This window comes from Rhinopithecus bieti, unplaced genomic scaffold (genome assembly GCF_001698545.2).
Source record: "Rhinopithecus bieti isolate Rb0 unplaced genomic scaffold, ASM169854v2 scaffold_48368, whole genome shotgun sequence".
Taxonomy (NCBI): Eukaryota; Metazoa; Chordata; class Mammalia; order Primates; family Cercopithecidae; genus Rhinopithecus; species Rhinopithecus bieti.
In genome coordinates, this window is record NW_016819103.1 from 189,592 (window position 1) to 201,916 (window position 12,325).

At 50.4% G+C, this 12,325-nt stretch overlaps 1 protein-coding gene across 1 annotated transcript in view; it reads left to right on the forward strand.

Annotated features, from left to right (window-relative positions):
* Nucleotides 1-9,009: 9,009 nt before the first annotated feature.
* The window catches only part of SLC6A1 (solute carrier family 6 member 1), a 43,644-nt gene continuing 40,328 nt past the window's right edge, over nt 9,010-12,325 (forward strand). The window contains 1 exon segment of the mRNA XM_017858257.1: nt 9,010-9,207. The gene's annotated coding sequence lies outside the window, so the exon portion shown is untranslated.

The window sequence follows — 12,325 nt, forward strand, 5'->3', positions numbered from 1 at the left end:
CACTAAAAACTCTTTTTTTTTTTTTTTTTTTTTTTTAATGTAAGTAAAGGTGCCTGTACAGAATGCAGTATCAACAAGAGTAGGAATGGGTAAACATTTTAATGGGTTAAGGATCAGGGCTGTTAGATGAGGAATTAAATTGCCTTTGAACCCTCTGAGTCAAAGGATTGTAGGCCCTCCCTTAGCACCATGGACGTGGAGCCAGAGCCCTGCTCATGTCACCTTCAGCCTCAGAGCCCCTTCTTGTTGAAAGAGGCAGGTCTGGCTTCTTAGTAATGGAGACTCAGAGCTCTTAAATGGGCTGCTGGCATATCTACCAAAGTTCAACACACACCTCCCCAGGACCTGCAATCCCACTCCTAGGTATTAGAAAGACAATTCTGCAAGTGAGTCTTGGCCTAAAAATGCATGACTTTTTATCATGAAATCAGTAAGTGTGAAAGAAGAACCACTGAACAGAAGTGCATTCACATGTGCACCTGAGGGCATGCATAAAAATGTTCTCAGCAGCACTATTTAGAGTACCCTGGAGCAGGAAACAATCCAATGTCCATCAGCTGGAGAATGGATAAATACACTGCAGCATATCCATAGAAGGGAATACTATACAACCCTGAAAATAACAAACGATAGCTACATCCAATAGCATGGATGAATCTCACAGACATAATGCAGAATGAAAGAAGCCAGGCACATGAGAGTATGACTCTATTTGTGTGAAGTTCAAGAATAGGCAAAACTAACTTATGGTAATGGAAATCATAATAGTGGCTACCTCTTGGGGTGATACATTGACTGGGAATCTCTGGGAAGGTAAAAGTGTTCTACAGCTTGCTCCAGCAGTAGGTACATAGATGTGTGTACATGTAAAATGTCACTGAACTATACACTCAGAATTAGAGCTGTTTCTGCACTTTACTGTATGTTATACCCCAATTTGAAAAAAATTTTCACAGGCTGCTGGCCAGCCCAGAAGATAAGATGCGTTGGCTGCTGTGGGTCCCTCCAGCCCCATGGAGAGGCAAGAAGAAAGTTGATGAGATCCAGTGGCTTATGGCTTTTGTCACCACCAATTGTGGGCACAGTGGGGTCAGGGAGGTACCCAAGGGCCTGGCAGCAGGGAAGTTATTCTCCCACCTTCTTCTTAGAAGCACATTCCTCACAGCTTATCTCAAGAGCTGCTTCCAAGGTGATACCATTTTTAAAAGCCACCAAAAGCCCTCTCCTAGGACTGCCTTTGTATAAACTGCCACATTTGGCTGGGCACAGGGCACTTGGTATGCATCACTCTGTTGAACCGAGGCAACCAGCCCTAGAAGCAGAGACACAAGCAGGGATGTTGAGGAACTTGCCACAGGCCACACAGCTGTGAGGGCATGCTGTGATTTTTAACTGTTTCCCTCCCTCCCTCCCTGCCTTCCTTCTTCTTTTATCTTTTCTTTTCTTTCCTTTTCTTTTCTTTTCCTATTCTTTCTTTCTTCCTTTATCTTGGTAGATATGGGCCTTCACTATGTTGGCCAGGCTAGTCTTGAACTCCTTGCCTCAAGTGATCCTCCTACCTCAGCCTCCCGAAGTGGTGAGATTACAGGCGTGAACCACTGTGCCCAACTACCCTGTCTTAATTACTCTAACAGTCATACTTGCATCTGCACCACACGTCAGTGCTCTATAGATAAGACCAAGAAAAAATCCTTACAGAAGTGTGACACTTTATACATATGAAGGCACTTTCTACATAGTAAGAAAATGGTTAGAAGCCCAAGCTAAACTGCTTGGTTTCAAATCTCAGCTCTAGCACTTCCAGGTGCGCTTTTGGGCAAGTGATTTAACCTCTCTGTGCCTGTTTCCTCACTTGTAAAATGGGGCTCTTGATAGTACCTATCCCATAGGCTTGTCGGAGGATTGCTGTACAGCCACTTGAATATTCTCTGGCACAGTAGGCTCTCAGTAATGTTAGCTATTTGCATGTTAGTCAATACAAGCCAACATTTACTGAGCCCTCTCCACTACCGCAGCTGACCTCATTCAGATTTCAGGGCCGTGCTGGGAGTCTCCATCTCACTCCCATGTCACAGACTGTGTAAAAGCAGTTTGAAGAAATGAGTCCCTTTCCCAAACAGAGGCCCCAAGAGAGTAAGCAGCTCACCAGGGTTTAAACCGGGTCTACTGGCTGTGTGACCTTGGACAAGTGGTTTCACCCTCTGAGTCTTTTTTTTTTTAAAATATATTATATACTTTAATTTCTAGGGTACATGTGCACAACATGCACATTTGTTACATATGTATACATGTGCTGTGTTGGTTTGCTGCACCCATTAGCCTGTTGTGGAGTCTTAAGCTGTAAAATGGGAATAACATCACCCATTTTATGGGGTCTTTTGGAGGAGGATTGCAATGGTTCATGTGAATGGCTCCAGCACTGAGAGAACCTCCATAAATACTTACATAGTTACTTGTTGTTTTAAAGACATGACTTGCCCATGGTCGCATACCTCCTGGATAACTCTCTGGGATGTGAATCCAGTCTTCCCTCCCCATGCCCACATTCTTTCCACAGCATGGACTGCCTCTTTGTGCCTTCCTTCCAGGCCTGTCTTTCCTCCAGCCCAACCACCTCGCTACCCTCCAGATAAGCCTTGGGTTTCCAGATAGACATGCATCAGCGTCAGTGTGCAGCACACAAGATCCAGTCTGGGTTAGCTGTTGGACACCCACAGGTGACCGGTGACATTACAATCCTTGCCAACTGGGCAGGGTTCTTATTCCCAGGAGGCTGGCACTGCCCAGGGAAGAAAAAATAAGGGTTTTTGAACTCTGAGCCTTGCTCCTCACATCCTGTCCATTGAGAGGCAGACGCCCAGGCCCTCAAAAATGTATACTTGAGTGAAACACAAACGCATGGTTTTCCTTAGTGCCTTCATCTATTCAATAGATATCTATTGCATGTTTCCAGCCGGGGGTGATGGCTCATGCCTGTAATCCTAGCACTTTGGGAGGCCGAGGCATCTCCTGAGGTCAGGAGTTCAAGACCAACCTGGCCAACATGGCAAAATCCCATCTCTACTAAAAATACAAAAATTAGCTGGGCATGGTGGTATGAGCCTGAAATCCCAGCTACTCAGGAGGCTGAGACAGGAGAATTCCTTGAACCCGGGAGGCGGAGGTTGCCATGAGCCGAGATCATGCCACTGCACTCCAGCCTCAGTGACAGATTGAGACTCTGTCTCAAAAAAGAAAAAAAAAAAGACATTTATTGCATGGGCCAGAGATGTCCCGGTGGCACCCAAGCTGAAACCCACAGAGTAAGAAAGAGTTTACCAGGAGAAGAGAGAGGATGAGGGAATAGCATATATGAAGGCCCAGAGGTGGAAGCCTTCTGAGGGGCACTGAAAGTAGCCTCATTTGGCTGGATACAGGCAATGAGCGTGGAAGGGAATTCAAGAGTCCCAGGGACTCTGCAAGAGGATGTAAGGGCCACAGTCAACAAGTATTGAGCCCTGTTGTGTGCAGCAGTCCAAGGGGCAACAGTCCCTGCCCCCACCAAAGGGAGAGTGGTAAGAAGCTGAAGGAAGGCAGTAGTAAGGTCTGTGTGGGAGTTTCAGTGGAGAAGAAATCATAGGTAGTTGGGAAAAAATCAGTCAAGATTCTTGGAGGTGGTAGCATTTGAGATTGACCTTGAACCTCAACTAGAATCTTGTCAACTGGGGAGATAGGGCATGGAGACTCCTTGCAATTCACAGCAGAATAATTAATATATGCTGAGCGTTTACCACATACCAGGGTGTTAGCTGGCTTTCTCCAAGCAACCTTCTGAGGTAGAGACTACTATCATTCGCACTTCACAGAGAGAAAACTGAGGCCCAGAAAGGGAAGGTCACATGTCCAAGGTCTGTCTAGCTCAAAGCCAGCATAATACCTGTAGTACAATGTGCTGTGCAGAAATGTTTATGAAGCCATCTCCTGGGGGGGAGGCTCATCTCCATGGCTGCTCCTGGCCTGTCTTTTCACAGGTTGCCCATTTGGAGGCATCGCCTGTTGAGTGTTTAAGTATTGATCTCAGCATGGTATGACAGGCACAAATATTTAGCAGTGAGGCCTCGCTGCCCAAGATCTGCCCCAGTGTGACTCGGGGACAGAATAACAAAATGAACCTACGTCCTACTATCTCCTGTGAGGCGTATTGTGGTTTCTCAAGTGATTACGCACATTAATGCAGGGACTCCTTTTGCTAATGGGGGAATTTCTGGCATGGAGAGGGGTGTGGTTAAGGTAATAACATTTCTTCTGAAAACAAAAAAAAAATGAAGGCCCGCTTCCCTATGGGGGGTATTTTCTTAGGTTGAAGAGGGGCTTCTCAGTGTTACTATAATTTTGGAAAGCCTGGAAGATGGGATTCTTTGTTGTCATGGAGACAGAGTCTGCTATGAGCAGCGGATGGGGTCCTGGACAGCGGTCCTGGACAACGGGCAGGAGAGTAAAGCAGGTTGATGGCAAGTCTGGGGGTCCTGATCCCAGATTAGGTCTCTTCCCGGAGCATCATCTGTGACCTGATGAGAGGCTCTCTGGGGCGGCAGAAAAGGCCCCTGGCAGGATTCATGAGCTTACAGGCCCAGAGCCCTGGCTTTGGAGGAGGCCGGACCTGAACTTGGATCCAGCCTCTGCTCCTCTCCTACTGTGTGTCTCTGGGCCAGTGATTTGTCCTCTCTGCACCTGTTTCCCCATATGTCAATCATTACCATGCAGCGAGTGCTCAAAAATGTAGCTAGTAGGCATGGTTTACGTGGCTTTGTCAGCAGATAGCCAAGTACCCTCAGGCAAGTCAGTGCCTCTCTCTGGGCCTCAGTTTACCTGCAAAAGCATTCAACTAGCTAATACCTAAGGACCATTTCTAGCCTAATGGCCTGTGAGTCTATGACTCAATGAACTCTCCCAAGTCAAGAAAGAGACAGGACTATGATAATGGCATTCACAGTCATCTTTCCACCATCTATTGGGTGCCTACTGTGCGCTGGGAACCCTGCTGGGCACCAGGTCCTCCTTGCCTCACACCTACAGTGCAGCCTCCTGACAATCTTCTTACTTCTGGTCTTCTCCCTTTTAATCCATCCTGCATACCTGGCCAGTTTCAGCTTTCTTAAACCCTGCCTCCTCCTTTGCTCCAGAACACTCAGTGGCTCCCCAGTGCCCTCAAGGTCAAGACCCAACTCCTTAATGTGGCAAGCGAGCCTTCCATGCTCAAGCCCTTCCCTTTCTCATGGACTCTCCGACAGACTGTGTTGTCTCTTTGTCTAGTCCTCCCCATTCCTCGTACTCAGTAGGTGCTCAATAAATATTTGTCAAGTGAATGAACACATGGATAAAATGTTTCTCTAAATTAGGCTACTCAAACTTGAGTCCTTTGCAAAGCAGCCACAAGAGTTTTGCAAAAATTGCATGCCATGTCTATTTTTATTTACTTAAATATTTTCCTTTTTTGGATTAAATAAATGTATCTCAAAAGGAAACTTTACATCATGCTATAACTAGAAGGCCAATATTACTTGCCAGAAATAGGTCTCCATTAAAATAAATACCAGGACAAATGAGCAAAGCATTCAATTCTAACTAGATACTGTTGTCTACCAAAGCTGGCGGCCTCTCAGTTAAAATGGGATTAGTCAGTGCTTTGGAGAGGTGTTAAAGACTAAACTAGCACCAACCTGAGACTTACCCATTGACAGAAATCACAAGGATGTAACAAGGGGATGAATAGGGAAGAGCAGTTTCACTCTAAGTTATTCCATTCCACTGAAAATTATCCCACCTACCAGCATGGTAGGATACCACCTAAGAAGGTAGGCTGAACTGGGATCCAGGCTCTGCTCCTCTCCTTCTGTGTGTCTCTGGGCCAGTGATTCGTCCTCTCTGCACCTGTTTCCCCATATGTCAATCATTACCATGCAGCAAGTGCTTAAAAATGTAGCTAGTAGGCATGGTTTTCGTGGCTTCGTCAGCAGATAGCCAAGTACCCTCAGGCAAGTCAGTGCCTCTCTCTGGGCCTCAGTTTACCTGCAAAAGCATTCAACTAGCTAATATCTAAGGACCATTTCTAGCCCAATGGCCTGTGAGTCTATGACTCAACGAACTCTCCCAAGTCCAGGCCCCCTGTCCCGGACCCCATCTGCTGCTCATAGCAGACTCTGTCTCCATGACAACAAAGAATCCCATCTTCCAGGTTTTCCAAAATTATAGTAACACTGAGAAGCCCCCCTTCAACCTAAGAAGGTAGTGGCAGCTTACACTTTGGAAACCCTGTTCTGCAGAGCCCACAGCTCCAGCTCAGGAGGTATGCATATGAGTTCTCTGAAAGACTTTAACTCAGGTTTTTTGAAAGAGCATTGGAGGTCCTGCATGTAACTACCTCGCCTTCACAATATAGTGTCCCTATCTGAAGCCTCACTGCACCAGAGACAGCTCTCAGAGCTCGACTGTGATAAGAGTTCGTTGGACACCATCTTCCTGGTGGAATAATGAGCTTCTCATCCCTGCAGAGATGCAGATATATGCTGGACAGTCATGGGTGTAGGGCAGGGGCAGAGAATGTCAGCGGGGGCAGGGAATGTCGTGGAGATAATTCAAGCGTCAAATGGTCAAACTATGAAATTGATCTGATAGCTAGAGTTTGCTTTCATAGGTAAGTAAAACAAATCTAGAGGGACAAAAAGAGAGGGGAATTCATTCTGGTCAGCAACGTAGAAAAAACAGAGAGACAATTGTAAATGGGGTTACCCAGAAAACATGAAGGACAAAAGGGAGATGGGAACGGCTATTATTATTCTTTTTTATAATGCTTCATAATTCTCAATCCAACACTGGATTCATGAAGGCTATTTTGGTTTTAAGCAACATAAACTGAATTCAAACTTGTGTAGTATAGGAAAAACGACTTAATGATATAAATAGCTGACGCTGCCTTCAGGTATGGCTGGATCCAGGGACTTGATATACATCAGGACTCACTCTACTCTCTGTCTGTCAGTTCTGCTTTCCTCTATGTTGGCTTCATTTTAGGTAGGGTCTGCTCACATTCTACAAAGATGGCTGCCAACAGCTCTATGCTTAGGAGCTTTGGTGGAAATTGAGTTTCTGTTTGACAATAGTTTTAGCAAAGTCCCAGGCAGAGTTCTCATTGGCCCAGCATATGTCACAAGTCCCCTCATTGAAGTCAAAGTGATGTGCTCTGATTGTCTGTGCCCTGGGTCACATGTCTGTCTCCAGGAGGAGGGAACCCCACCCAACCATATGAATATGAGTGAAGGAGGGGAAGTTTCCCAAATGAAAATTGAGGTTCTGTCACCCAAAGAAGTTGAAATGAATGTCAGGCAAGCAAAAGTAGCCTTCATTTTTGCTACCCTTGTATCTCCACTCAAGGCTATGCTCCACATCTCCATCCAGACAGCTCCTATTCATCCTTCAGACCTCAGTTCAAATGGCACTTCCTTGAAGAAACTTTCCCAAACCATCCCACACTGGACTGGAATCCCCTGCATGTGTGCTCTTGGCAGAGCTTGTCATTCTGGGCTTGTGTGGTTATCTGATGAAAGCCTGTCTCCCATACTGGACTGGCATCACCTTGAAAGCTGTGGCCTGTCTTGCCCATCGCTCTGTCCCTGGAGCCTAGGACAGTGCCTGGCACACAGGAGGAGCTCAGTAAATATTTATTTGAAGTACCAATGGAGGTCCACAGCAAATATGACCTGGTGATCAGTGGTGGGAGGTGAATGGGTCAAGAAAGACATCAAGATTCCCTGCTCATGAGTGAGAGTGTGGGGAGACAGAAGTCAGGGTGACCTTGGTGAGCACTGCCTTGGGGGACTCAAGGATGGATGAAAGCGGGGAGGAGGCGAGGTTACGTGGGGTAGAGGACTGGAGGTCCATCAGCAAAAGTCATCCCTGGGGACACAGAGAGGAGGGGAAGAGTAGGTCAGGGCTGAAGAGAAGGAATCTTTTCTCTGAGTTCCTGGGGAGCCCAGAGGGAAGGGTTGATGTGGCCCCATTCCCAGAAGCCTTTATAAAAGAGAGTGGGGAGGTCAGGGCTTTGCAAGGACAAGGGAAGGAGTCCCTACGTGCTGGATTGGGATTGGTTGGAAAAGGGACTTCTCTGGGAGAATCCCTCAAACCTCAAAAACTGGGAGGAGAAGGGTGTCTGGGGCTTCTGCCACCATCCCTGTTTCCCTTTTGAGTAATCTGTTTCCGCATCTGTCCATCCACACACAGAGTCACTTATGTCTCCATGACCAACAGCTGGCAGTGGACAGGGTGTCCTTCCCACCCCCACTCTTACACATACTCGCACCTGGTACCCAGAGCCTGGTCCCCCCAGGCCAGGCCTGTGTTTCCAGGTGTAACAGGCAGGAGACGCTGCCCTAGGACGAGAGGAGGGAGGGGGCAGGCGCCCACTCCCACCCACAGCGACCCACAGAGGGCGAAAAGAGGACGACGGCAGAGAGAAACAGAAAGGACAGGCCAACAGAAGCAGTCCTGCAAGGCTGGAAAGAGAAAAGCCAGGAGGGGAGTGCTTGCTGTGAAGGACAGGGAGACAGAGACCAAGGCGGACAAGCAGACAGGCTGATGACCCAGGACGAGGCCGGGAAGAGCCATCCAAGGAAGGAGAAGGAAGGAGAGAGACTGGAGCGGGACGGCGGGGCAAGCGAGGGAAGGAGGGGGTGGGGAGAGGGAGGGAGGAAGAGAGAGGGGAGAAGGAGGGAGAAGAGAGCGGGAGAATGCGAGAGGAAAGAAGGGAGAGGGGAGGCGTAGAAGGGGAGAGGAGGTGAAGTGAAAAGGAGAGAGGCTGCTGGCGGTGAAGCTGCAAGAGGCAGCTGCGGAGGGAGCGCGCGGCGCGGGCCGCCTGAGCGCTGGGCGGGGCGCGGCGGTGCGTCAGGAGCCCTCCCCGGGCTGGCTGGGTTCCCGGGAGCCGCGGGCCCCGCCCTCCCCTCCATTCCCTCCGGTCTCCCTCCCCCCTCCTCTCCCTCCCTGCTTCCCTCCGCCGGCCCTCGGAAGACCGAGGACAGCGGAGAGGTTGCGGGTGAGCTGCGCTGTCCCCAGGTGAGCGGGAAGTGGTCGGAGCGCAGCGCAGCCAAGGCCCGACGGCCCCGCGTCCCGAGCGCACCGGAGCGGCCGAGCCGCCCCGCGCAGCGCCCGTCCCGGGCAGTGCAGCCCCGGCCGCAGGTAGGAACGGGCGGTTGGCGTCGGGGCGCGGGGCGCTGAGCCTGGGATAACGGCGCAGGACCGGCTAGAGCCCCGAGCCGCCGCCGCGAGCCAGGCCGGGTGGGGGGCGGACACCTCGAGATTCAAGCCCCCGCGTCGCACCTTCCCTGGAGCCACATGAAGGAGCAGGGGCCCCGCTCGGACCCCGACGTGCGCCCGGGCCATCCATCCCCTGAGACACGCGGGAGGCAGGAGAGCTCCAACAGAGGCGAGAATTGCATGCCCCTTCCCTCCTGCGGTGCCCCTCTGGCCTCGCAAGTTGGCGCTGGATTCTGCTGGAGCCGTCGAAGCTCCCCATTCATTCCCCAGGGGATGGAGGGGACGCGGAGTGAATGACACGAACAGCGTTAGGGGACCGTGCGCCACTTTCCCAATCCTGGGGTCAGCTGAGCCGAGTTAGAGCTATGTCCCTCATTTGTTATCTGCGGCTACGGCGGGATCGGGTGCGACTTGAGGATGGGACATCTCTGGGACAGCCCAAGCTCTCAGAAACGTTGGCTTAAAAGCACACCTGGGCTTGGGCTGAGTGCCCTGGAGCTAAGCCTAGTGCACCGGAGCTCGCGTCGCGCTACCCCAGCCCCGACTTTCTCCAAGAGATATGGGGTGCGGGAGGTCCCTTAGAGGGTTGGAGGACTGTGCCTCCTTGCTGCTTCGGGAACCGCGCTCCCCTTCTTGCTTTTGCTCTCTGCGTTTACTCCCCGGGGCGACACGGCTCACCACGGTAGCCTCGGGCAGTGTCCGTTGGGTTCTGAGCACACGTCCCCACGGGTGGCACCCACAGATGTCCTGTTCTAGGCTTGGCTCGGTCTTCAGACAAGAAACTCAGACCGGGCAGTCCCCTATTGAGGCTCTGAACTAATATCCTCCCAAAATAGACATGAACCTCAAGGAGAAAATTGGAATTTTTAAAAGCCAAATGATAACACCACGTTCCTCCCCAATGTGGAGCTGGAGGCTCATTCCCTTTCCCAGGAAGCTCAGCCTTATCCCCATGAAGAGCTGGCAGGGGATGGGGGAGAGGGAATAAAATGGCTCCTGAGCTTTTGTGACACCCCAAAAATCAGAGACCGTGTCAGACTGAGTGGCATTGGGGGTCTACCTTTGTTTTTCTGTGACACACAAGGTGGGTGTTTGGCAAGGGAGTAGGGGATGTTGGGTGCTGGATAGTGCCTAGATTCTGTGTCTTTGGGAACTTTGGGGGAAGTGTCCTCCTAAGGGAGCCTAAAAAGGCTACTACCCCTGTCCCCCAAATTCCAAAACAGAAGAGGTCAGTGAAAGCTACTCGCATCTTGCATGTTCTCTCTTTACCTTTGGAGCGCATTAGGAAGGACTGACCCAGCTCCAGATCAGGGTCTGGTTGGAGCAGGCACAGACCCTCTCCAAGGCAGAGAAGGGGAAAAAGAACTTGCCCTTGGAAGTGGGAGTCCCTGCGGGAGTGGGATGGACCTTTTCCCAGAGCAGCCCTGGCAAAATGGCTGAGCCTCCCTCGGGCCTCAGAAATAAATCGTCAGTCAGGCAGGCAGCAAACAAAGAAAGAGCTCTGTCTCCAGCCAAGCGCTGGCTCAGTGGCCAGTCCTTGGAGGACAAACAGTGAGTCCCAGGCAGAGAGACACAGCCCGGCCTGTCTGGCAGAGCATCTGGAAAGTGGGGTTCCCCTAGGAACACACAGGAGAGAGGCAGCCACTCTGGAAGTAAAATCAGGGACCCTCTGTACTGATGTGGGACACTTCATTTCAGGTCTGGAGGCTTGAAGAGAAGTGAGTCTCCAGGAACTTAGATGGGGCTGGGAAGGATGTCTAGAGACGAAGGAGTAGTAGCTTAGAGGGTAAAAATGAGGCAAAATCAAGTCCATCAAAGCCAAAAGATGCACAGTGGCCACGTCTCTCCTGCCTGCCATGGATTTTACATGCCTGGTGACCCCAGAGCAGCAAAGACTATAAATTTTTTTACACGTGGCCCAGCACATAGCAGGACCTCAATAAATCTCTTAAAATAAAGCCTGCATGTATGGAAGGTGATGCTATCACTGGCGTGGACCTACCTGCAATCTCTACCTGTCTTGCTGAGCCAGGAAGGCTATAAACTGTGGCCCCTTGGCCCATAGCCGGGAATGAATGAGCCCCAGATGAGGGTTTGCTTTGAGCTGAGGCATTGCTATTTCTGGCCGGGTGACCTTGGGTACGTTCTTGTTCCTGTTGGAAGGAAGGAATGGAGTACCCAAAGCTTCCAATGTGCCAGGGGTTATTCCTACAAGAACCGTGTGAAGCAGGCGCTATTCTAATCCCCACTTCAGAGGTGATGAAACTGGATGCAGAGAGGGGAAGTGACTTGCCCAAGGTCACATAGCCAGGAGGAGGAAGGGCAGGGATCTTAACCCTACTGTTCTAATTTGCAGGCCAACTTTGTCCTTTCGTGGGTCTCTGGGCCTCGGTTTTTCCATCTGTAAAGTGAAGTGATGGGGTGGTAGTTCCTGTGGGCCTGCCATTGGAGCAGTGGCTGGTCCTCTACCTTGGTGGCATATGACACGCTGAGAGCACCATGAAATAAAGCACCAATATCAGGCCACTTCTTGCCATCACACAAAGATGCCGTTCCTTGGCTTGGCTGTGAGCTCAGCAGCTGAGATTGAGTTCTACGCCACTTGGAATTTGGAGATGTTTTTTCCTCCCTCTTGCTTGTCAGTGGTTCACAGGCATGGTGTTGTTAATGACAGTTGATTCAGCCTTGCCACCACCTTTAGCTGCCTGCATCCTGAAGTCCATCTCCTTTGTCCTTAGAAGCCCATCCCTGTTGCCTAGTCCAAAATGCGCCCACCTTCCCCTTGACCACTACCCCCACCCACCCCAGCAGCCCCTCTCCTCAGCCACAGCCCCAGTGCCAAACCCACTTACAGCCACTTCATCGCCTCTGCCCAAATGGAAACTAAAATGCGAGCGTCAGCAGGCCTGTCTCTGCCTGTGTCGGAACTACCCCTTCAATTCAACCACGCAGTGTCGCCTGAGCTTCTCTGTGTCTGGAGAATGCTGGGCAGGGTATGGCCCCGCTGGATGACAGCAACCTCAAATTGACCTCAGTTGCC